Source organism: Protopterus annectens, chromosome 10.part0 (assembly GCF_019279795.1).
Source record: "Protopterus annectens isolate FY-2018-M chromosome 10.part0, PAN1.0, whole genome shotgun sequence".
Taxonomy (NCBI): Eukaryota; Metazoa; Chordata; order Ceratodontiformes; family Protopteridae; genus Protopterus; species Protopterus annectens.
In genome coordinates, this window is record NC_056744.1 from 725383278 (window position 1) to 725406024 (window position 22747).

At 40.8% G+C, this 22747-nt stretch overlaps 1 protein-coding gene across 5 annotated transcripts in view; it reads left to right on the plus strand.

The window, feature by feature from the left end:
• ATG4C (autophagy related 4C cysteine peptidase) overlaps positions 1–22747 on the plus strand; it is a 1631044-nt gene that overhangs the window by 1271766 nt on the left and 336531 nt on the right. The gene's annotated exons all lie outside the window — the stretch shown is intronic.

Sequence of the window (22747 nt, forward strand, 5' to 3'; positions counted from 1 at the left end):
TGCAGATAGGATTGAAACCACTGGAGTGCATGCTTGTTTAAGGAGAAGGTCTTCAAGGTATTTATAAGCATTTTGTGGTCAACCATGTCAAAAGCCATGGATAGATCTAGAAAGAGTGCTGAGGATAGTTTGTTATTATTGCAGTTGTGGTTAATGATGTTAGAGAAAGAGAGGAGGGCAGATGTAGTACTGTGGTGTGGCTTAAAGCCATGCTGAAAGCTGGACAATAGCTTGTTGTGTGTGAGGTAGTGCATGAGCTGTATGTGTACACACTTCTCTATAATTTTAGCTAGAGGTGACAGAATAGCTATGGGTCTAAAGTTTGACAGTTCAGTGGAACTACCTCCTTTATGGAGCGGTATGACATGGGAGATTTTCCATATAGTGGCTACAGTAGCTTCAGATATAGCTCTGTTGATCAAGATAGAGATGGGATAGGCTATGTCAGCAGCCTTTTGCAGATAGCCTGCAGGGAGGAGGTCGGCAGCCAGGGTGGTGGGTCTTAGTTTCTTAAGTAGGGCATGAATAAGTTGAGTAGGAACAGGTTGAAAGGTAAAGTATGTTTGGGTACTGGGTATGGCTACATTAGAATTAGAGCCATTGGGAGAGAGATGACTAGCTAGAGACTGGAAAGTCTCTGTGAAGAAGCTGTTGAAGTTATTAGCAATGTCTATTGGGGATTTTTGTTGGGAAGCTGAGGGGGGGGGGTGGAGTGGTGGTTTGGCCTGGGTGGAATAGTTTATTTATTCCTGCCCAGAATTTTTGAGGTTTGTTTTGGTGTTTTTGCAGTAGATGGTAGTAGTGATTCTTTCTGTCTAAGGTTATGGATTTTTTGGTGTCATTCCTTAGCTGTCTGAATCTTAATTGATCAAGTGGGGCTTTTGTTTTTCGTTAGGTGGCCCATGCTTTGTTTCTGAATGAAATTTTGGCTTTGGTATCTTTAGAAAGCCATGGTGCAATATTAACTTTTGTTCTAATAGAGCAGCTGGGAGCATGGGAGTTAAGAATAGCAAGGAATTTGGTGTTAAAGTATTGCTACTGCTTCATCTAGGGGGAGACTTTTTAGTACTAACCAGTTGCATGCTGCAAGTTCATTTTGAAACTTGGTGAGAATAAAATTCTTGTTGTTTCTTAATGTTCTATAGGTGGGTTGGTAGGAGCAGTCTACTTTGAGCTTGATTACATAGGTGAGACAGTGGTCACTTTGGTCATCAGGCAAAGTGCCTGATTTATAAGATTCAAGATGGGTATTGACAAGTATCCAGTCTAGGGTACTTTCCTTGTTATCGGGTTTTCCTGTCCTGGTGGGGGAGATTATGATTTGAGTAAATCCATAGAGGTTTATGTGGGTTGTGGGGATTTCACAAGAGCAAGTGTTCCAGTCAATATTGAAATCCCCAAGAACAATTGATGTAATGTGATCCTATTTCGCCTACATTCATTACTGATGGGCTCGGAGCCGAGAGTCGGCTCCGACTCGGCCACTATAACTAGCACGATGTCTCTCATTGGCTGGGCTAACCCTGTATCCCAGGATGCATCACGACCAAATCCCCAGATCTCGTTTGCCGCTCCTAGAGTAACGATGTGGTCTCGACTTGGCTGTGGCTAAGTACCCTCTTTTTTTTTTAACTTGTAGCTGTTTGCTCGAGTTATTATACCAAAAAGCTATTTTTATAGCTATGTTGTCTGCTGTTTCCATTTTTTGTGACTGATTGCGGCTTTTTTGTTGGTGGTTGTGTGGTAATCCTTCTGTTTGGCAGGCTAGGCCTGTTTAAGATAGAGGGCCTTTGCCCTATCTTGTGTCTTAGTGTCAGGCGTTTTTGTGTCTTAGTGTTTGGGCATTTTCGTTAGAGCCCTTTCCACCCTCCCTCCTTGTGTTGCTGAGTGTGCGGTTGTTTTTCCTTATGTCTGGCAAGGAACAAAAAGAACATAAGCTATCTGGCTTTAAAAAATGCACCAAATGTGCGTATTAAATGTCGTTGACTGAAGGCCACACCATCTGTATTTATTGTCTTGGTGCCATACACTTGCAGGAATCCTGCAGTGTTTGTCATGCCTTCTCTTCCAGGGTTTTACAGCAGAGAAAAAATAAACTTATCCTTAAGGGTTTGATTAAACCCTCCTTTGAGGAAACTTTATCGTCTTCTCCCCCCTCAGAGAAATCCAGGTCCAAGACAAAAATGAAGTCTCCGGCTCCGGCTAGTTCTTCGGAGCGTTCGGAGAAAAGGTTAAAAGCTATATCTCCTTCCTCTGCTCCACTGGTCTCGGAGCCGCAGGAGGTACTGTCCAAGGCTATGTCTCCTTCCTCGGCTCCACTGGTTTCAGAGCCGCAGGAAGTCTTGTCTGTTTCGGGGTCGGTTTCTTCGACTCCACGGTCGTCGACGCCGAAGGAGGTTGCGGTGGTTCTCGAGCCTGCTTTGGCTCCGATCCTTTTGGAGCCGATTCGGAGCCGTTCTCTCAGTCTTGTCTCGGTTCCGACAGAGAAGGTTTCTCGACCCCCTTCTGTCTCCTCCAAGTCCTCCAGGCTGTCTGATTCGGATGTGGATAGGGTGGTCCACAGACTCCTCCAGTCGCCAGTGTTAACTAAATTATTTTCGGCTCCAGCCCAGTCGGCTCCGGTGCCAGCCACTATATCGGTTTCATTTCTTCCTCCTCCGACAACCACGGTGTCGTCGGAGCCGCAGTCTGCCGAATCGAGTGAAGTCCTTTTGTCGGCTCCGAAACCTCCTGCTAGTCTTTCGGATCCGATCTCAGCTCCAACCTTTTCCATCCCTTCTACAGGTTTCGGTACTCGGATGTCCTCAGTTGAACCCGAGGGGGATACATCGGGGATTCAGGCTTCGGCCCCGAGTCTCCCCCTTGGTGCTTCGGCTAGGGGTACCCCGACTCCGGTCATGGTCTCTGAGGCGGGTTTTTCATCCGATTCTGGTGGACCTGCCTTCGAGGCTATGAGGAGCGCGCTGGCCAAGTCCATAGTGACTTCACCTGAATCGGCAACTCCTTTCCCAGATGCTGCGACTAGAGCTTCTGGTGCCCCCCTATCTCTGGACAGCGGGGCTCCTAGGCCTGAGGATACCTCCATGTGTGGTCCCCTGCTTTCTGAGAGCCCTTCAGAGTCTGTGCCTGAGGAGCCTCCCAGGAAGACGTTGTGTAAGAGGAAGCACGTAGACTCCCCAGATGAGTCTGTCACCTCGGACACCGACCTCGATGGTGCAGAAGGGTATCCGAAGTCGTCCTCTGATGATGTCTCTTTCTCCGTTATCCTGGAGATCTTGAGGCAGCGGGGCGACTGGCCATCCAAAAACCCTTCTGAGGAGGAGTCGGTCTTCCTCAAGGCCTTTGGAGCCCAGCCTTCTGCCTCCTGGGTGTCTCCACCCTTCGATGAATTATTGGATCTTATTTGTCGAAGGGTGTGGGAACACCCTGAATCTGTGGAGTCAGTTCCTAGCCGCCCCAATAAGTTCTTATCTGCGCCTCCTGGAAAATAATTTTTGACCAATGGAGTACCTGTGGATGCTATGGTGGTGGCGTCTGCTACTCAGCAGGACATGGCAGAGGCTTTTACTTCCATCTATCCTCCTAATAAGGAGTCTAGGAGTATGGATAGGTATGGGAAGCGTACCCTGTCTTCAGCGACCTTTACCTTGCGGTCGCTGAATTACTTGTGTCATTTTACGTGGCTCCAAAGGGATCTCATAAAGGAGTTGGGAGATACCCTGTTGGGTAACTTGCCTGAGGCCTTGGCCCAGTCTGTTAACGCCCAGCTGTCTACCCTTTCTTCCATCGTCAACTCGTCCATGAGGCTCATATCTTATGCAGCCGAGGGGGCGGGTAGAGCAGCGAGTTCGGGCGTAGCCTTCAGGAGGCAAGCTTGGTTGCTCTTGTGTCATTTTGCGGAGGCTTTCAAGTCTTCTTTTACGGATGCCCCATTCGACGGGTCCTCCCTTTTTGGACCCAAAGTGAAAGACACCCTCACTAGATGTGAACAGGAGGGTAAGACTTTGTCTGCCGTTGGGGCCTGTTTTTCGCTTCCCACTAGACCTTATCCTAAGGCTCAGAGGGGAGGGAAAATGTGGTTCAGAAAGTCACAAAAGTCTTCCCCTGCCCATCAAAGTGACCCCCCCTCCAGGGGCAGAGGAGGGGGGAATTTTAATGGAAGGCGTCGCCCTAGAGGCGGTGGAGGCCCCCGCAATACAGGAGACCACGAGTCCTTTCGTGGTTCCTCCTACCAACGTCCCTGAGGGATTACCCGACTGTCCGTCTCTGGAGCCAGTCGGGGGTCATTTTTCAGAGCATCTTCAGGCCTGGGAGTCCATCACTCAGGATCGATGGGTGCTTCGTATCATCACCGGAGGTTACACCATTCCCTTTATTCGTCCCCCCCCCCCGCAATTAAGGAAAATCCCGGACGTTCCACCCAGTCAACGGGATCAGGCAGCAACAGAGGTCTCAAAGCTGCTAGAAAAAGGAGTCATCCAACCAGTCCCCACAGAACAGATTGGATTAAGAACTTACTCAAGGTTATTTTTGGTGCCAAAAAGAACAGGGGACTTGAGACCCATTCTGGATCTCAGCCGTTTAAACCGCTTTTTAAAGAAGTCCAAGTTCCGAATGGTCACGTTGCAATCCATTTTCTCATTGCTGGAAAAAGGAGTATGGATGTGCTCCATCGATCTCAAGGATGCCTATTATCACATCAAGATAAACAAAGCTTCCAGGAATCATTTACGCTTCCGGCTGGGAGCCAGTCATTTTCAATTCCGGGCCCTGCCCTTTGGTCTCACCACAGCCCCCAGGATGTTCACCGAGTGTCTGGCAGTGGTGACAGCTCACCTGAGACGTCTAGGATTCCAGGTGTTTCCTTATCTAGACGACTGGCTCCTCACCTCCCCCACCAGGCATCTACTTGTTCAAGCCATGAGAGCTACTGTCAAATTGGGCCATCTTCTGGGGATTTCATTCAACTGGGCAAAATCTGTATTGCTGCCATCCCAGCGTGTTGCCTTTATCAGCGCAGAGCTAGACTCTGTAGAAATGTGAGCTTTCCTACCGGCAGAGAGAATAAAAGTGTTACAGGCCCAAGTTCTGGCTTTACTACCCCAGGAAAAAGCCCAAGCCAGGATGGTTCTTCAGTTGTTGGGATCAGTGGCGGCTACCATTCTTCTAGTTCCGCTAGCCAGGTTACACATGCGAATACTTCAGTGGCTCCTTTCGGCCCAGTGGTCATATCAGGAACGTCCCTTGTCCCATCCGATTCTCATCACGGAGAGATGCCGGCAGGATCTGCGTTGGTGGCTTCTCTCCAACCTGAATCAAGGGAGACCCTTGAGCCCCCCCGTCCCCTATTGCCACAGTAACCACGGACGCCTCCCAGATAGGGTGGGGGGGGCATTATCTGGGCGAGACGGTCCAAGGTACATGGCAAGACCACGCGGTTCACTTGCATATCAATGTTCTGGAGATGAGAGCGGTGCTTCTAGCGTTGCAGGCACTTCACAGCTCTCTTCCCAGGGGGAACTATTGCGATTCTTTCCGACAATATGTCGGTTGTCTGGTATCTGAACAAGCAGGGAGGAACCAAGTCCTACCCCCTTTGCAGGGAGTCCATGAGAGTGTGGAATTGGGCGATCGCTTCCTAGCGTTTTCTAGTGGCAACGCACATTCCGGGGAAGTCCAATGTGATAGCAGACAGGCTGAGCAGAGCTATTCTGATGCCTCACGAGTGGTCCCTGAACGATCGAGTGGCTGCTCCGATCTTCTCCAGGTGGGACCTTCCCTGCTGCGACCTCTTTGCCAGCCCCCTGAATGCGAAGTGCAGCAATTTTTCCACTCTGATCCCCCCACAGGGGGAGTCACCCAGGGATGCTCTAGTCCACAATTGGCCCACCGGTCTGCTCTACGCCTTCCCGCCGGTCCCTCTTCTACCAAGAGTGATTCAGAAGGCTACCTGCTTGGGAAGCAAGATGATTTTGATCGCACCACACTGGCCCCGTCAAGTTTGGTTCCCCTTCCTTCGGAAGTATGCGGTGGATGGTCCTTGGATTCTGGACCCAGCTCCAGACCTATTGACTCATCAGTCAGGACAGCTCCATCCATCCCTACGAACTCTCAAGCTCGCTGCCTGGCTTCTCCACTTCCGACCTTAGTCAGACAGCATATCTTTACCCCGGAAGTAGTACATATTCTGTCTTCCTCCCACAAGTCTTCTACTAGGAAAATATACTCTAGTAAATGGAAGAGATTTGCATTTTGGGCTCAGCAACATGATCTTGATCCCCTTACAGCCCCTGTGTCGGCGGTGTTAGATTTCTTAGCAACACTTTTTAGACAGGGTTCGGCTGCCTCCACTATAAAGGTTCAGTTGGCAGCAATCTCCAATTATCATGTTGCATATGAGCCTTCCCTCATGGGTCATAAGCTGTGTAAAGCCTTTCTGAAAGGAGCCTGGTTGCTTCGCCCTCCGGTTTTGCAACCTTTTTTGCCATGGGATTTAGATGTGGTGCTCAGAGCTTTAATGTCTTCTCCCTTTGAGCCAGCAGCCTCTTGCGAATTTAAATTTTTGTCATGGAAGACTGCCTTTTTGGTAGCCATAATTTCAGCCAGAAGGGTATCGGAGCTTCAAGCCCTTTCTGTTAAACCTCCTTATTTGATTTTTCATAAGGACAGAGTATCTCTGAGACTTAATCCTTCTTTTCTCCCTAAGGTCTCTTCTGCCCTTTGTCTCCACCAGTCTATTGAGCTTCCGGTCTTTTTTCCACGGTTTTCCAACAAAGCGGAATACAAATTTCAGCAGTTGGATGTGCATAGACAACTGAGGTTTTATTTAAATAGGACACAACAGGAGAGGAAATCAGATCAGTTGTTTGTGTCCTTTTCGGACAATAGAATTGGCAGATCTGTAACTAAGGGCACCATAGCTAAGTGGATTAGAGACTGCGTCTCATTTATTTATGCATTAGCGGGTAGGGATCTTCCCTTTCCAGTTAAGGCGCATTCTACCAGGGCTATGTCAACTTCAGTTGGCTTTCATGCTAGACTATCCATAGATGAGATATGTGCAGCGGCTACTTGGACTTCTCCACATTCCTTTATTTCTCATTACAAACTGGACGTGGCCTCTAGAGGTCGGGCTTCCTTTGGTTCCACAGTGCTCAGGAGTGTTTTCCAGTGAGCCTCCCGGGATTTAGGTGCTAGGGACGCTGTCCCGTCAGTAATGAATGTAGGCGAGATGGATCACATACATCTGTCATTATGGTAAGTATATAACTAAAAGTTTCTTGAGGGTGGTTATTGGATAACCAATATAAGAAGTCTTCTAAGGTTTGTGTGTTCCTCCCTGGGGAAATGTAGACACAGACAATGTTTACATTTTTGTTTTTGTTAATTTGTAGTTTTGAGATAAGAATTTCAGCATTATTGAACTGGGGTGTGTGTTGGGTGTCTCTACTGACAGATAGGGTAGACTTGTAAAGTATGGCTACCCCACCATCCTTTCTGGTGGTACGGTCTAGTCAAAACATACTATACACTGATGGCAGAATCTCATGGTCCTTGGTGGCAGGCTTTAGCCACGTTTCTGTTAGGCATAATATAGCTGGGGAATGAACAGCTAAGAGGGCATGCAGGTGCTGAATTTTGTTATTTATCCTCCTAATGTTTAGATGGCAGGCCAGCAGTGAGCTAGGAGGTCTATTTGTTGGAGCTGTGGTGATAGGGGATATAGTAGGGGGATTAGGGCCAACAGGTGGGCATGGACCAGGGTTTGAGTGGATTTTGCCATCCTTTGTGAGGTTGTAGTGTATCCTGAGTCTGAGTTTTAAGATTTTGAATAAAGTTTTGTAATAGTGTCTAATTTTATGACTAATGTAACTAGGTCTAGTAAGATGGTAGTATTTAGGGGTTAAGGAGTTAAGCATGAGGGGAGTGAGTAAGGGTGCATTATTATCTGTTGTAGATGGGATGGATGTTTGGAATTTAGGGTAGTGGAAACCTGGGTGATCCTGATATTCGTAGGCAGTTAGGAGATATGGGATGAGTTAATAAGACTATTTTGGGTGATAGCATACCTACTGAATGGTACTTGACACTTAGCCAAAATGAATAGTAGAGTTGGAAGACTAGTGGTATCAGGTTGAGAGTGGTGCTGTTGAGTGACAAGTTGTTACTGATTGGTTTAAAAAAGGTGGGGTGTGGTCTAGTACCATTAAATGTAGCAGCATCAGGGGCGGGAGTGATTTGGGGGCAGGGTGGGGTGCGAAGCAAGCCCAAGCGAAGCGAGGGCAAGCGAAGCAGGTCTGAACCAATGCCTGTACTAAGTTGTAGCAGTTTAACCTGTATGAGGAAGGGGGGGGGGGAGAAGGCAGTAGGAGTGGTTAGAGGAATACCTTGACTGACACCACACCAGAGGTAAGTTGAATGTAAGGGCCTACAATCTGCACTCAGCACTGTAATGTTACTTGCACTCAGCACTGTATTTTTACTTATGTTTAGCAGGAAAGACAGACCAACAGTATACAGTTCTGAGGATTATTACAAGGGCGGTGGTGCAGCGGTAGTGTTGTTGCCTCACAGCAAGAGGTTCTCCCATTCGATTCTCGTCTGGAGTGCGGGGAGTGCCTTCTGTGTGGAGTCTGCATGTCCTCCCCGCAGTTGGGTGGGCATTCGAAAGACATGTGTAAATGGGCGTGCCTTCGTTGAAGGTTGAACGTCGAGCTGGCACCTCGGCGTTCGTGAAAATCTACTGCCAATCAGCGGACCGGAGTTCCGCTTGGTGACCCCTAACCAGGAAAAGCTGAAAGACAACAACAACATTACAAGGGTTACTTGTTCAAATGTCAGACAGGTGAGTAAAACTTTCAACAGGAATTTATGTCTTAAGTGTTAGAAAGCCAGAAAGGTAGAAATTATACCTGTAAAAATTAGGGTCAGAGAGACAAATGTTAAGAGTCAGTGCACTTTAGTTGCAGGGGAAGGAGGCAAACACTCAAGTAGAAAAGAGCCCTATGGCTGACCAAAATGGTGACTTGCTTAATTACACAGCACTGTAAGAGAAAGCTTAACAAATGCTTTTTGTGTGTGCAACCTACTCTGATTAATTGCTGGGAGAAATCATTTTTGTTGTGTTTTCGAATTGCAATCCTGTAGACACCGTTATTCAGGAGCTGCAGTTTGTTTGTGTAGGTAAATGTGAAGTTCATCTAGGAAAAGAGAAAAGCAGAGATTCTATGGAAAGCATTAAGGCAGCAACAGACAGTTATTTTATAATAGTACATTCAGAAAGTCTTTTTGGGGGGGGAGGGTACAGTTGCACACTTCAGAATGGATTAAGATTGATAGCTAAGAAACCTTAGCAAGAGAGCAATGCAATAAACAAAACACTTGTCAGATTTTAAAGATACACCAGTAAAACTAGATCAATTGTTCACAATTGTACAACTGGAAAATTGTCATTAAAAGCAATTCAGGTAAAGCTAGCACAGGTTATTCAGGTCATATAAGCACTTCTTCAATGTGTGTGTGCAATTTAAACATTGAAAACATGCAGCAAGTAGTAGCTCTCATTTTACACTTTTTCTAGGTACAGGTTCAGTTTAAACGCAAATATTATCACAGAAATTCAGTAAAGTCACTAGCTACTTATAGAGCTTCTGAAACAAAAATAGAACAGTCTGTGCAGAATCATAATTTAGCATCAGGTCATTCAGTTACACACAAAAAACAGTATAACTCCATACTATGAAGAAACTTACACTGAGTCACACTAGGTCAGCCGAGGGGGGAAGAGAGAGGGAAATCCTAAGCACCTAGATTTGAAAATGATGCCTGTACTAAGTTGTAGCAGTTTAATGAGGGAAGTGTGTGTGTGTGTGTGTGTGTGTGGGGAGGCAGTAGGAGTGGTTAGAGGAATACCTTGATTGACTGACACCACACGAGAGGTAAGCTGAATGTAAGGGCCTACAATCTGCACTCAGCACTGTAATGTTACTTGCACACAGCACTGTAATTTTACTTATGTTTAGCCGGAAAGACAGACCAACTGTATACAATATATTACAAGGGTTACTTGTTCAAATGTCAGACAGGTAAGTAAAACTTTCAACAGGAATCTATGTCTTTGAGTGTTAGAAAGCCAGAAAGGTATAAATTATACCTGTAAAAATTAGGGTCAAAGAGACAAATGTAAGAGTCAGTGTACTTTAGTTACAGGGGAAGGAGGCAAACACTCAAGTAGAAAAGAGCCCTATGGCTGACCAAAATGGTGACTTGCTTAATTACACAGCACTGTAAGAGAAAGCTTAACAAATGCTTTTTGTGTGTGCAACCTACTCTGATTAATTGCTGGAAGAAACAATTTTTATTGTGTTTTCACATTGCAATCATGTAGACATCGTTATTCAGGAGCTGCAGTTTGTTAGTGTAGGTAAATGTGAAGTTCAAACTTGAGTCACACCAGGTCAGCCAAGGGGAAGAGAGAGGGAAATCCTAAGCACCTAGATTTTAGCTAAGAGAATTAATCTGCTTATACTTAGTTATTAAAAATTGATCAAACTGGGTTTATTGTAAACAGACAAGTACAGGATAATATAATAAGAATACATACATTAATAAACTATGCAAATAAAAATAAAAAATAACTTTCTATCATTAGTCTTGATTTAGATAAGGCTTTTGACTCAGTTAATTGGCTGTACCTATTTAAAATACTTTAGTGTATAATTTCTTACTTGAACTAATTGTAGTAATTTCTAAGTTATAGAATAACTCTTGTGCTTATGTTAAAATAGGATCTGGTGTTGTCCTTTTCATTCTCCGTCACTGTTGGGTCTTTGGATCTGATATTGGATCTGATTTGGCCGCATTTTCAAGACTCTAGGATCCGAGCCTCAAGCTCCTCCCTCTCCCATAATCCATCATACCTTCCCTAACTCCTCAGATCTTGTTTGCCACCAACGCGTCAAGACGTGGCTTGGAGTCTCAAGTGTTACTTAACTGTATTGAGGAAACCAAAAACCAAACTGGAACAGTCAACAATATAAAGAACACAGGAAATCCGTTCCAAGTCACAGCATGAACCATACACTGGCACAATAATAATTCTCCGAATGTCTCTTTATTGACCACAATAAAATACTGGTTAAGCGCTTTCATCTATTCAAAATAGACTTCATCAGAACACTCAATTTAGAATCCACTCAGTTTAAATATAATTGTCAACCAATCACGTACAATTATGAATTAATCTATTTAGAACCTTAAAGTGCCCAGTGCATATTTCCCTTGACACAAAACCCTGATATGAGTGTATCTCAAAAAAACTAAATAAATAATTAGTTCCATTAAAATCCTAAAAATGTATTTCATGAAAATGCATATTTAGTAAAAAATAACATACTTGATAAAAATTATACAAATTCACAGGCCACTGTATTCCATCCTGAACAGATAACCCTTACATATAGCCAAATACTTATCCTCTCTAATCCATACTCCATAATAGTAAGGTTATATGCTTCAGTACAGAAAAATAATAAAAAAATAATAAAAATTAGTCCCAATGGCCATAGGTCTATCTATTATTCTCTAATATGGGTTTGATAGATATATGGTCATTAATACCAGGGTACACGGAGGCGTTTAATTTAATCTGCCATCTGGCCTCCTTCTCCCCTAGTTTTTTTATACAACCCCCCCCTGGGGTTACCTTTAATTATTTCTAATATGCCGAAATGGAAGGCTTCACAAGTTTTATTTGCATCCATATGCCTCCATAAAGCATTATTTTCATCCTTCTTTTTCATGCTGTAGCAGTGGTCATAAATTCTATTTCTCAAACACCTGTCTGTCTTTCCTACGTAAAAACAAGGACACTTGGTGCATTTTGCTAAGTACACTAAATGCTGAGTCCTGCAATTGCCCTTTTGAAATTTAACCTCTGTCATATTAACATCCTTTAATTTAAGTGAGGGAATGTTAATAATTAAACAACACTGGTTGCAGGTGCCACATTTTGTGGTGCCTCTCCCTACCTCCTGAGTGTTGTTCCCCATTTTTTTTCTTTTCTAACTCAAATTTCATATTTTTTCCATTCCTTGAAACAAATTTAGGTTTTTCCTCTACTACTTTGAAAACATTCCTATCAGTTTTTAAGATATTCCAGTTCTTCAAAGTAATATTCTAAATGTCACTACAATAGGGTGCAAATTGCAGAACACATGCCTTTGTGTACTCATAAGTATCTCCATCATCATTGTCACTAGTTCCACCTCCTCTTTTACTAGGTCCACTCCCAATGAGGGGCTTGTATTTTTTCCCCCATTCATTCTTCACATATTCTACAATGTCAGTCACCATCCCCGGGGGATATCCCCTACTTTTAAACAGATCTCCTATGAAATCTAATTCAGCTATCAAATCTAAATAATCTGAAGTCATTCTAGCCACCCTTATGCACTGACCTTTAATAATGCTCCTTTTTTGGCTAGACGGATGGCAACTGGAATATTGCAAGTAGGAATTACTAAAAGTATCTTTTCTGAAGACATTAGATTTAAATTTCCCATTCTGCACAGTAATACGAGTATCCAAATAAGAAATGAATTTACTCTCAATGTTAAAGGTGAACTTTAAATAGCTAGTCCTAGTATTTAAATAATCTTTGAACTCATTTAATTCTTGTGTGTCTCCTTTCCAAATTAAAAAAATATCGTCCAAAAATCTAAAATAGCATGTCATATTATTATACCAGTCAGTTTTAAAAATATATTCAGTTTCCTAATCTAATAGAAACAGATTTGCAAAAATGGGGGCGCAAGCCGCCCCCATAGCTACCCCTTTTCTTTGTATGTAATATTCACCTTCATACATAATGTAATTATACGCTAAGACGATATCCATAAATTCCAAAATAAGGGATACTCTATCCCAAGATAAGTCACTATAATTCCTAATACTGTTACTGAACCTTGTCAGTCCCTCATGTTGTGGTATGCTCAAAAATAGGTCGAATACATCTGTAGTAACCAGCGTTACATCATTATTAACCATATCTGGCTGTAGTCTTCCCAAAAAGTCCCACGAATCAATCACAATATGCATAATTTTACTATATAAGGGCTTTAGCCATGTATCAATTACCTTCCCGAAAGGGAAGGTCTTAGATTTATTCCCGGAAATTATGGGTCGAAAAGGGGGGGGTCTTCCAAATTTTTGTGCACTTTAGGAATGCCTACAATAGTACTAATAATAGGATGCTCAACTTGTAGAAATCCATATAAATCTGTGTCAATTCTATCATCCAATAACAGGTCTTCCAAAAACAGATCTATTTTATGGTATCCAATGTTAACTTCATTGATAGATGATATAACAGAATTTCCTGAATTTAGTAAAATGCTATTAATTTTATTTATATATTCTTCGGTCTCATATATTACTGCACCACCCCCTTTATCGGGTTTCATAATCCTTATACTTTTATTATTTTGAATATCTTTTAATATTGTGAATTCATTTTTACTCAGATTATAATTGCTTTTGCATGCTCTTCTTTTATTTCCATATTCATATATTTCATCAATTACCAATTTCTCATAGGTGGATACAGTGTTATTCAAAGGGGGTGTAAACACACTTTTCTTTTTAAACTCCCCACACTCCATACTCTTCTTACCATTAAAAAATACAGCTAAATTAAGTTTCCTCAGGTACTTTTTAAAGTCCACAATGTAATCTACTACACTAATGTCATTATTAGGAACAAATGTCATCCCTTTGGAAAGTAATGAAAAATGTTCGTCCTTGAGTTCAATGTTTGTATAATTATAAATATTACATTCACCATAGCTACTAATAATATTGTTCACCTTAACAATTCTTAATTTCTTCTCTGCAGATTTTGGTCTCTGTACCCCCCCTTGTTTCCCTGCTCAGACCACTGGGGGAAACAAGGGGGGTACAGAGAACAAAATCTGCAGAGAAGAAATTAAGAATTGTTAAGGTGGACAATATTATTAGTAGCTATGGTGAATGTAATATTTATAATTATACAAACATTGAACTCAAGGACGAACATTTTTCTTTATTTTCCAAAGGGATGAAATTTGTTCCTAATAATGCCATTAGTGTAGTAGATTACATTGTGGACTTTAAAAAGTACCCGAGGAAACTTAATTTAGCTGTATTTTTTAATGGTAAAGAAGAGTATGGAGTGTGGGGAGTTTAAAAAGAAAAGTGTGTTTACACCCCCTTTGAATAACACTCTATCCACCTATGAGAAATTGGTAATTGATGAAATATATGAATATGGAAATAAAAGAAGAGCATGCAAAAGCAATTATAATCTGAGTAAAAATGAATTCACAATATTAAAATATATTCAAAATAATAAAAGTATAAGGATTATGAAACCCGATAAATGGGGTGGTGCAGTAATATATGAGACCGAAGAATATATAAATAAAATTAATAGCATTTTACTAAATTCAGGAAATTATGCTATATCATCTATCAATGAAGTTAACATTGGATACCATAAAATAGATCTGTTTTTGGAAGACCTGTTATTGGATGATAGAATTGACACAGATTTATATGGATTTCTAAAAGTTGAGCATCCTATTATTAGTACTATTGTAGACATTCCTAAAGTGCACAAAAATTTGGAAGACCCCCCTTTTCGACCCATAATTTCCGGGAATAAATCTAAGACCTTCCCTTTCGGGATGGTAATTGATACATGGCTAAAGCCCTTATATAGTAAAATTATGCATATTGTGATTGATTCATGGGACTTTTTGGGAAGACTACAGCCAGATATGGTTAATAATGATGTAACGCTGGTTACTATAGATGTAGTCGACCTATTTTTGAGCAAAACTGACTGGTATAATAATATGACATGCTATTTTAGATTTTTGGACGATATTTTTTTAATTTGGAAAGGAGACACTCAAGAATTAAATGAGTTCAAAGATTATTTAAATACTAGGACTAGCTATTTAAAGTTCACCTTTAACATTGAGAGTAAATCCATTTCTTATTTAGATACTCATATTACTGTGCAGAATGGGAAATTTAAATCTAATGTCTTCAGAAAAGATACTTTTAGTAATTCCTACTTGCAATATTCCAGTTGCCATCCGTCTAGCCAAAAAAAGAGCATTATTAAAGGTCAATGCATAAGGGCAGCTAGAATGACTTCAGATTATTTAGATTTGATAGTTGAATTAGATTTCATAGGAGATCTGTTTAAAAGTAGGGGATATCCCCTGGGGATGGTGACTGACATTGTAGAATATGTGAAGAATGAATGGGGGAAAAATACAACCCCCTCATTGGGAGTGGACCTAGTAAAAGAGGAGGTGGAACTAGTGACAATGATGATGGAGATACTTATGAGTACACAAAGGCATGTGTTCTGCAATTTGCACCCTATTGTAGTGACATTAAGAATATTACTTTGAAGAACTGGAATATCTTAAAAACTGATAGGAATGTTTTTAAAGTAGTATGGGGAAAAACCTAAATTTGTTTCAAGGAATGGAAAAAATATGAAATTTGAGTTAGAAAAGAAAAAAAATGGGGAACAACACTCAGGAGGTAGGGAGAGGCACCACAAAATGTGGCACCTGCAACCAGTGTTGTTTAATTATTAACATTCCCTTGCTTAAATTAAAGGATGTTAATATGACAGAGGTTAAATTTCAAAAGGGCAATTGCAGGACTCAGCATTTAGTGTACTTAGCAAAATGCACCAAGTGTCCTTGTTTTTACGTAGGAAAGATGGACATGTGTTTGAGAAATAGAATTTATGACCACTGCTACAGCATGAAAAAGAAGGATGAAAATAATGCTTTATGGAGGCATATGGATGCAAATAAAACTTGTGAAGCCTTCCATTTCGGCATATTAGAAATAATTAAAGGTAACCCCAGGGGGGAGTTGTATAAAGAAAAAACTAGGGGAGAAGGAGGCCAGATGGCAGATTAAATTAAACGCCTCCGTGTACCCTGGTATTAATGACCATATATCTATCAAACCCATATTAGAGAATAATAGATAGACCTATGGCCATTGGGACTAATTTTTATTATTTTTTATTATTTTTCTGTATTGAAGCATATAACCTTACTGTTATGGAGTATGGATTAGAGAGGATAAGTATTTAGCTATATGTAAGGGTTATCTGTTCAGGATGGAATATAGTGGCCTGTGAATTTGTATAATTTTTATCAAGTATGTATTTTTACTAAATATGCATTTTCATGTAATACATTTTTAGGATTTTAATGGAACTAATTATTTATTTAGTTTTTTTGAGATGCACTCATATCAGGGTTTTGTGTCAAGGAAAATATACACTGGGCACTTTAAGGTTTTAAATGGATTCATTCATAATTGTACGTGATTGGTTGACAATTATATTTAAACTGAGTGGATTCTAAATTGAGTGTTCTGATGAAGTCTATTTTGAATAGATGAAAGCGCTTAACCTGTATTTTATTGTGGTCAATAAAGAGACATTCGGAGAATTATTATTGTGCCAGTGTATGGTTCATGCTGTGACTTTGAACAGATTTCCTGTGTTCTTTAACTGTATTGAGATTAGAAATTTCCTATTTCTTTAAAAGCTTTCCTTGTTTAGAACTTTTAATATTTAACTTTTATATCCACCCCTCCTTCAAGTCTTTTTCCGCAGGTGTTAGCGACTGCTGCCCCTTCCCTTTTCTGTTTTTGCCTTCCTTCTGGTGCCGTTGACACCTTTCTATCTTTAAATAGTGTATATACAGAATAAGTACATCTGTGTTAGAAACTCTGCCTGTGTTTCTGATTGTGTCTGACAAGTCTACAGGCTTTAAAAGATGCACTACTTGTAGATGTAAAATTCTGAGTTCAGATGCTCGCAAAAAGTGCATCTGTTGCTTGCGACTGCCAAATCTGTGCGGTCTTTGGTCCAAGGGTGTTCTCAGACAGGAGGAATAAATTGATTCTAAAAGAAATCTTGCCTTCTTCTGCGGCTCAAACTCCCTTGAAACCTTCTAGTTCCAAACAACTGAAGTGGGGAGCCCTCTTAGTCTCCCCTTGAGCTTCACCAGAATGTCAGGAAAAAAGACACAAGTTGTCAGATCAGACATCTTCAGATCCGACTCAGACTAGACCTTTTCTGGATCCGAAAGTCTGTTCAGATCCAAAGAAAACAAGACCTTCTGGAGATCTAAAAGTCTCATTGGATCCGAGCAAACTAAAACCAATTTTGGATCCAAGAATGTCCTCAGAGCTGGCAGACACTATTTGTATCTCCGTTTTTTCCACTCCGAGCAGGACAACTTCGGATCCTCAAGCTTGAGTTCTGAAGGTTTGGAGTCATACTCCAGTACTACACATTAAACCAGTGTCTTTGGCTCCCCCAGCTCAGATACTTAGAACACCATCCAAATCCAGACACCTTTCCACTGCTTCTTCCTCCAGATCTGCTTAATGTTTTTCTGTTGCCAATATGGACAAGATGACACGGAGGTTCCTCAAGGCTCAGATACAGATGGGTGTTCTGCTTTCTCCATCTTGTATCCATGAATGCTCTGTCACCTACATTGCAATCTCCTTTTCTGATCTGACCCCCAGTTTCAGAAACTCAGGATCTGGGAATTACAAGAGAGTTGATATCTGATCCAAGGAAACTCCCTTCCTCGACTCCTACTATGTCTGTTCCCAGTCCTATTCCGCATTTGTCAGATAAGAGTGGATCTCAGATCTGAGATGTTGCTGCCAGCTCTGGGGGTTGACTTTGGCTCCAACTTTGTCAGATCCTTCCCTTCCCCTCGTGGCTTCAGCCCTTGACAGCTTGGGTCCGATTCTGTCTGGAGGACTCAGATCTGGTGTGGCTCTGTTCTCTATCCTCTGGCAGCTTTGCTTCTGAGGGAGGGAGAGGGGATATTTCTGGGTCCATCAGTCTTCCCAGGTCTCAGAAAGGGGTATTTCTAGAATCAGAGAAATGTCTCCTCAATTCTAGAATCCACCTCCTCCTTTTTCTGGTCTGAGCATTGAGCCCATTACATCCAACCGTACATCAACCTTCCCCATTAAGCTTCCAGACTACTTCTCAGCAAGGGGTCCCCCTTTCTTTTCATACTTCCCCTGAACACCCCACAGAGGAGGTCCCTCATAAGAAAACATTCAAGAGGAGGTACTTAGACTCCCCCTTAGAGTCCTTGACTGAGGTCACAGATTTTGATGAAGGAGAAGGATCCCTTGATTAGCACCTGACATCTCTTTTGGAGAGATCCTTGAACTCCTGAGGCAGAAGGGTGGCTGGTCCTCCCAAAATCTTTCTTCCGAGGGGTCAGTGTTCCTGGAGGCTTTTGAGGCGGGGCCCATCTATGTCCTGGGTGATTCCATCCCTGTATACAAACTCATTGAATTAGTTTCCCAGCAGGCGTGGAAGGAGCTGGACACAGTAGAGATGATCCCAAAATGACTGGACAAGGAAAATTATTGCATCAACCTTCAACTTACTTGGAAAACACCAATGCTTTCTGGAGCTCTGATAAGTAATGTGCATGAACCAGGAAAGAAAAGCCAACCACAAAATTCTCTAATGAGCCAAATTGCACAATATCAAATAAAATCATCTCTTTCTTCATGCTAGCAGCAACATCTTCAGTAAATCAAAGCAATCCACAAACAAATCTAAGGTGAATCAAAGAAACCATGGCAGGTAAAATACACAATTTTAATAACAGAACTTCAAATACTTAAGTGTTTCATCCTTATAGTCAGGACTTCTTCAGAAGTATAAAATACCTATGTAAAATATGGTTCTGAATTTGTATTTTATGGCTCAGGCTGGATCAGAAGATGCTTTGAAGTGGAAATCTATGCCTCACCTTCAACACATCCTCTGATTCAGCCTTTATGAACCTGTTGGACATCAGCAAAATAAATTGCATTAGAAACACCTGATCTAGGGACCTAAACTTTGTATGCAGCATAAATAAGATGTTGGAGGGATAGGTATGTGTCTCAGAGACTACTGCTCCTCTGGAACAGGGTTCCTATCCAAGGTGAAACAGAATTGCTCCCTCCCCTTATTCAAGCATGTCTTGGATTAGTGAATGGGAAATTGTAAATGTACTCCTAGTCTGCACCTGGATTTCTGCCAGAAAGAGGAAGCTTGTAAGTGCTGGATCACCCATACCCAAGCTTTGCCCCAGAGTAAAATGAATGGTATGAAAACCTGCCAAATACTTTTGGGATGGATGGCTAGACTTAAAAAAGCCCTTTAAGGTCATTAGCCTAGTAGTTACCCTTGAATCTATAGCACAGAATCTGCCTTGCTACCATTCCTAAACAATGTAAACAAAAAGCATTGCCAAGGAGAAATTGTGATATCTATGTATCTAGACAATTTTAGAGTCATTGGACAGTGTGTCCTATCAGCCACTACTCCTATTAAATTAGTCAGTATTGACGCAAATAACACAACAGAATGTTTCAAAGGTTTTTTTTAGTCAATCTACTCAATGCATGATCTGGGGAGATGTATATTTTTCGTGTCTATCTGTTAATGTAGGAGTTCCATTCTAGTCCTTTTACTATTTACTGTCTTCATAAACCAAATGCACACTCCCACCAAACATGCCATAGTAATCCGATAAGTAGATGACTTTCATACTAATATGCTCTGCAACTACTTTTAACATGCATCTCCCAAAAGTTACACAATAATCATTTTTATATCCTGAAAAACTGCTGTTTAATGCTAAGAAAATTTAACTTATTCTTTTTGTCCTTGCTCTTTTCAAGAAAATAACAGTAATCGCAATATCTTCTCTTATGAACAAAACCACCATAGAGCTTGTATCACAGATGAAACTGCTAGTCATTGTAGCTCAGATCTAAACTGTGATAATCGCATCAGTTGTGCTGTATACAAAACAAAACTTGACCTTTTCTAAAAAGCCACATCCTGTCTTACTGATTATGCCTACTTAGCTACTGCTCACACCTTCCAGCTATTCAGATTGTTGAGGCATGTTCTTTACTAACATACCCTCAACCTAACTTACTAAGCTAAAGTGGAGCAATAATAAAACAGCCAAATTTGCAGCCAGTCTATCCTCTAAAGTGTAACACACACTAAGCAAAATAGGCTGGATAGAACTACACAGTACCTTGATTCAGTCTCCGCTTAAAGTTGCTTAACCAGAAACCTTTTACAAAGGTACAACTCAGCTAGGCAACTTGGATCACAAAACCTTTTTTTGCTCAGCTGTCTTAGATAATACCTTACTCTCCTATACATTTTTTTACTCAGCTTTCTTAGGGTAATACCTTACTCTCTTATACATCCTAGATTTCCTTCAGACCTAAGAAATGTTCATACTTTCCCAGAACAAATGGTTTCTTGTGTAGGCAATAAAAGAAACTAAATCTTCATCAACGGATAAATAAGACATGTTGGCATGATAGATTCATGTTCTTCTGTATCATCATATGTTTGAAACACGAAAGAATTCAAAACCAATTCAACGAATAAATCCACAAAAATGAGAGTAGAGGAGGCAGACCACTTCTTAAAATCACCAAGCACGTTTTTTATTTAATCAACAATAAAATATATAAGCACTTTCGTCTCAGTATTCCAAAATTACAGAGACTTCATCAGATACAAATTTTAAAACAGCCCAGTTTGTTTTAAACCCTGTAAGGATGGCATCATATCCTGAAACAGACTTAAAAAGTTTAAAGCAACAGTATGTCCTAAAACAAAATCAGATAGCAGATGTGTGGTACCTAGAATTTGTGGGGGGGGGGGCATGGCCCTACCTATTAGAAAAATTGGAACTCGCATGGCAGTTGACCGAATTCCATGTACTGGCCAGGACTGGATGACAACCTGTCTATTAGTAGCCTTGTAAAATTAAAAGCCCTTATAAGACTTTGAACTTGTAGTGATAGGGTATGTGAAGGTAATAGTGTAGTGGTTATTACACCTGCTTCATACGTAGAAGGTTCTGGGTTCAGTTCCTAGTGGAAGCTGTTCATTTACTTTTCATTATTTTTACTGTTTTACAATTTCATTTGTTTATCTTTTATTAGCATATTTACTGGGGTAATAGAATGCTATATTTAATTATATTATATTAAACGGATTGGTTTTATTATATTGTTTAAATTTTTTTAAATATCCATGATATATAATATATTTTTGAACTTGAATACTGCTGCTATCTGATTTTGTTTTAGGACATACTGTTGCTTTAAACTTTTTAAGTCTGTTTCAGGATATGATTTCACCCTTACAGGGTTTAAAACAAAATGGACTGCTTTAAAATTTGTATCTGATGAAGTCTCTGTAATTTTGGAATATTGAGACGAAAGCGCTTATATATTTTATTGTTTATTAAATAAAAAATGTGCTTGGTGGTTTTAAGAAGTGGTCTGCCTCCTCTACACTAATTTTTGTGGTTATATCTGAAACAAACTCTCACTACATGTCAAGCAGAGTAAAATCTTTGCCTCCTTCAGGGTAAACCTAAATAGTTGAATGAACAGCCGCAGATTCTTCTTAAGTCTATCCTTATGTTCCCTCCTCGTGGCTGCAGGGAACTTCTGAATGTAGATTGTAGAATGATTGCCTGTACCTACCTATGAACCTTGACTTCATTGACTAATATTAACTGGATACCTCCCTCTTACTTTCCTAATCTAATCTTTTCTATTCCATACATCCTGTTGTATTTCTGCATGTATGTATGAATGTATGCTAACTATAGCAGCTCTGTATCTGCAACCTAATGAAAACTGTCCATCTTTTCTCATTAAACTGTCAGACATTTCTCTTTCCCTCTGCCTTTTTGTCATGTATGTATAATGACACCACAAAAAATATTATATAATGATATTATCAGGGTTACTGCAACTGTTAACTCTCAGTATTGCTAACAATGTATAGCCTTTAATTACATAATATTCACTAGCAGCTGTCTTTTCCTAACTTGAATGCCTTCTCTGTACTGGGTGCTATACACAGTCAAAGGTGTGTGCATTTTAGTGAAAATGTTGTTATGCTTATGGATGTTAGCAGGAAATGTATTCAACGTCTTCTGTACCATTTGCAAATAATATCTTTTAGTGAAATGTTTCTCCCTAAGTCTTCACTGAAAAGGGGCTCTGCCATGTTAGACTATTCTAGTAAACAGACAAACTAACAAAAATGTAAATGCATTAGTTTAGCAGGTAATAATATGCAGGATATATTGGTGTTGCTGTGGTATGTAGGGATTCACATGTCATTGAATTTGGAACAGGAAATCTAAAACTTGCAGTGAAATGTTTCTGTCTTAGTCAGTCATTTAGGAGTTATGAAAGGAGGCTGTTCAGGTAGCCTGTGTTTGAAATGTTTTGAAACTTGAAAGCCTGAGTATAAAAGGAGTCACACTTGTGTGGTGTATGGCTTTGTACAGCACTTGAGATGTCACAGTATTTTGTGATTGACCTGCAATATCTAAGCAGTAAGACTAAGGGTGATTATTTTGTACTTGAAGACTTGGAAAATTGATGTAAATAAAGTTACAATGATTCTGTAAAAGATCAAAGAATTCAGACAAGTGTTCTTAAGTGTCACCTGAATGCCTGTTAAAAGATAACTAAATCTGTTCATTAGCATGATGTCTTTGTAGAGTATCTCTGGTTTCAGCATGATATAGACTGGTAGGATGGTGTTTTACTGTAACCCCCTTACCTT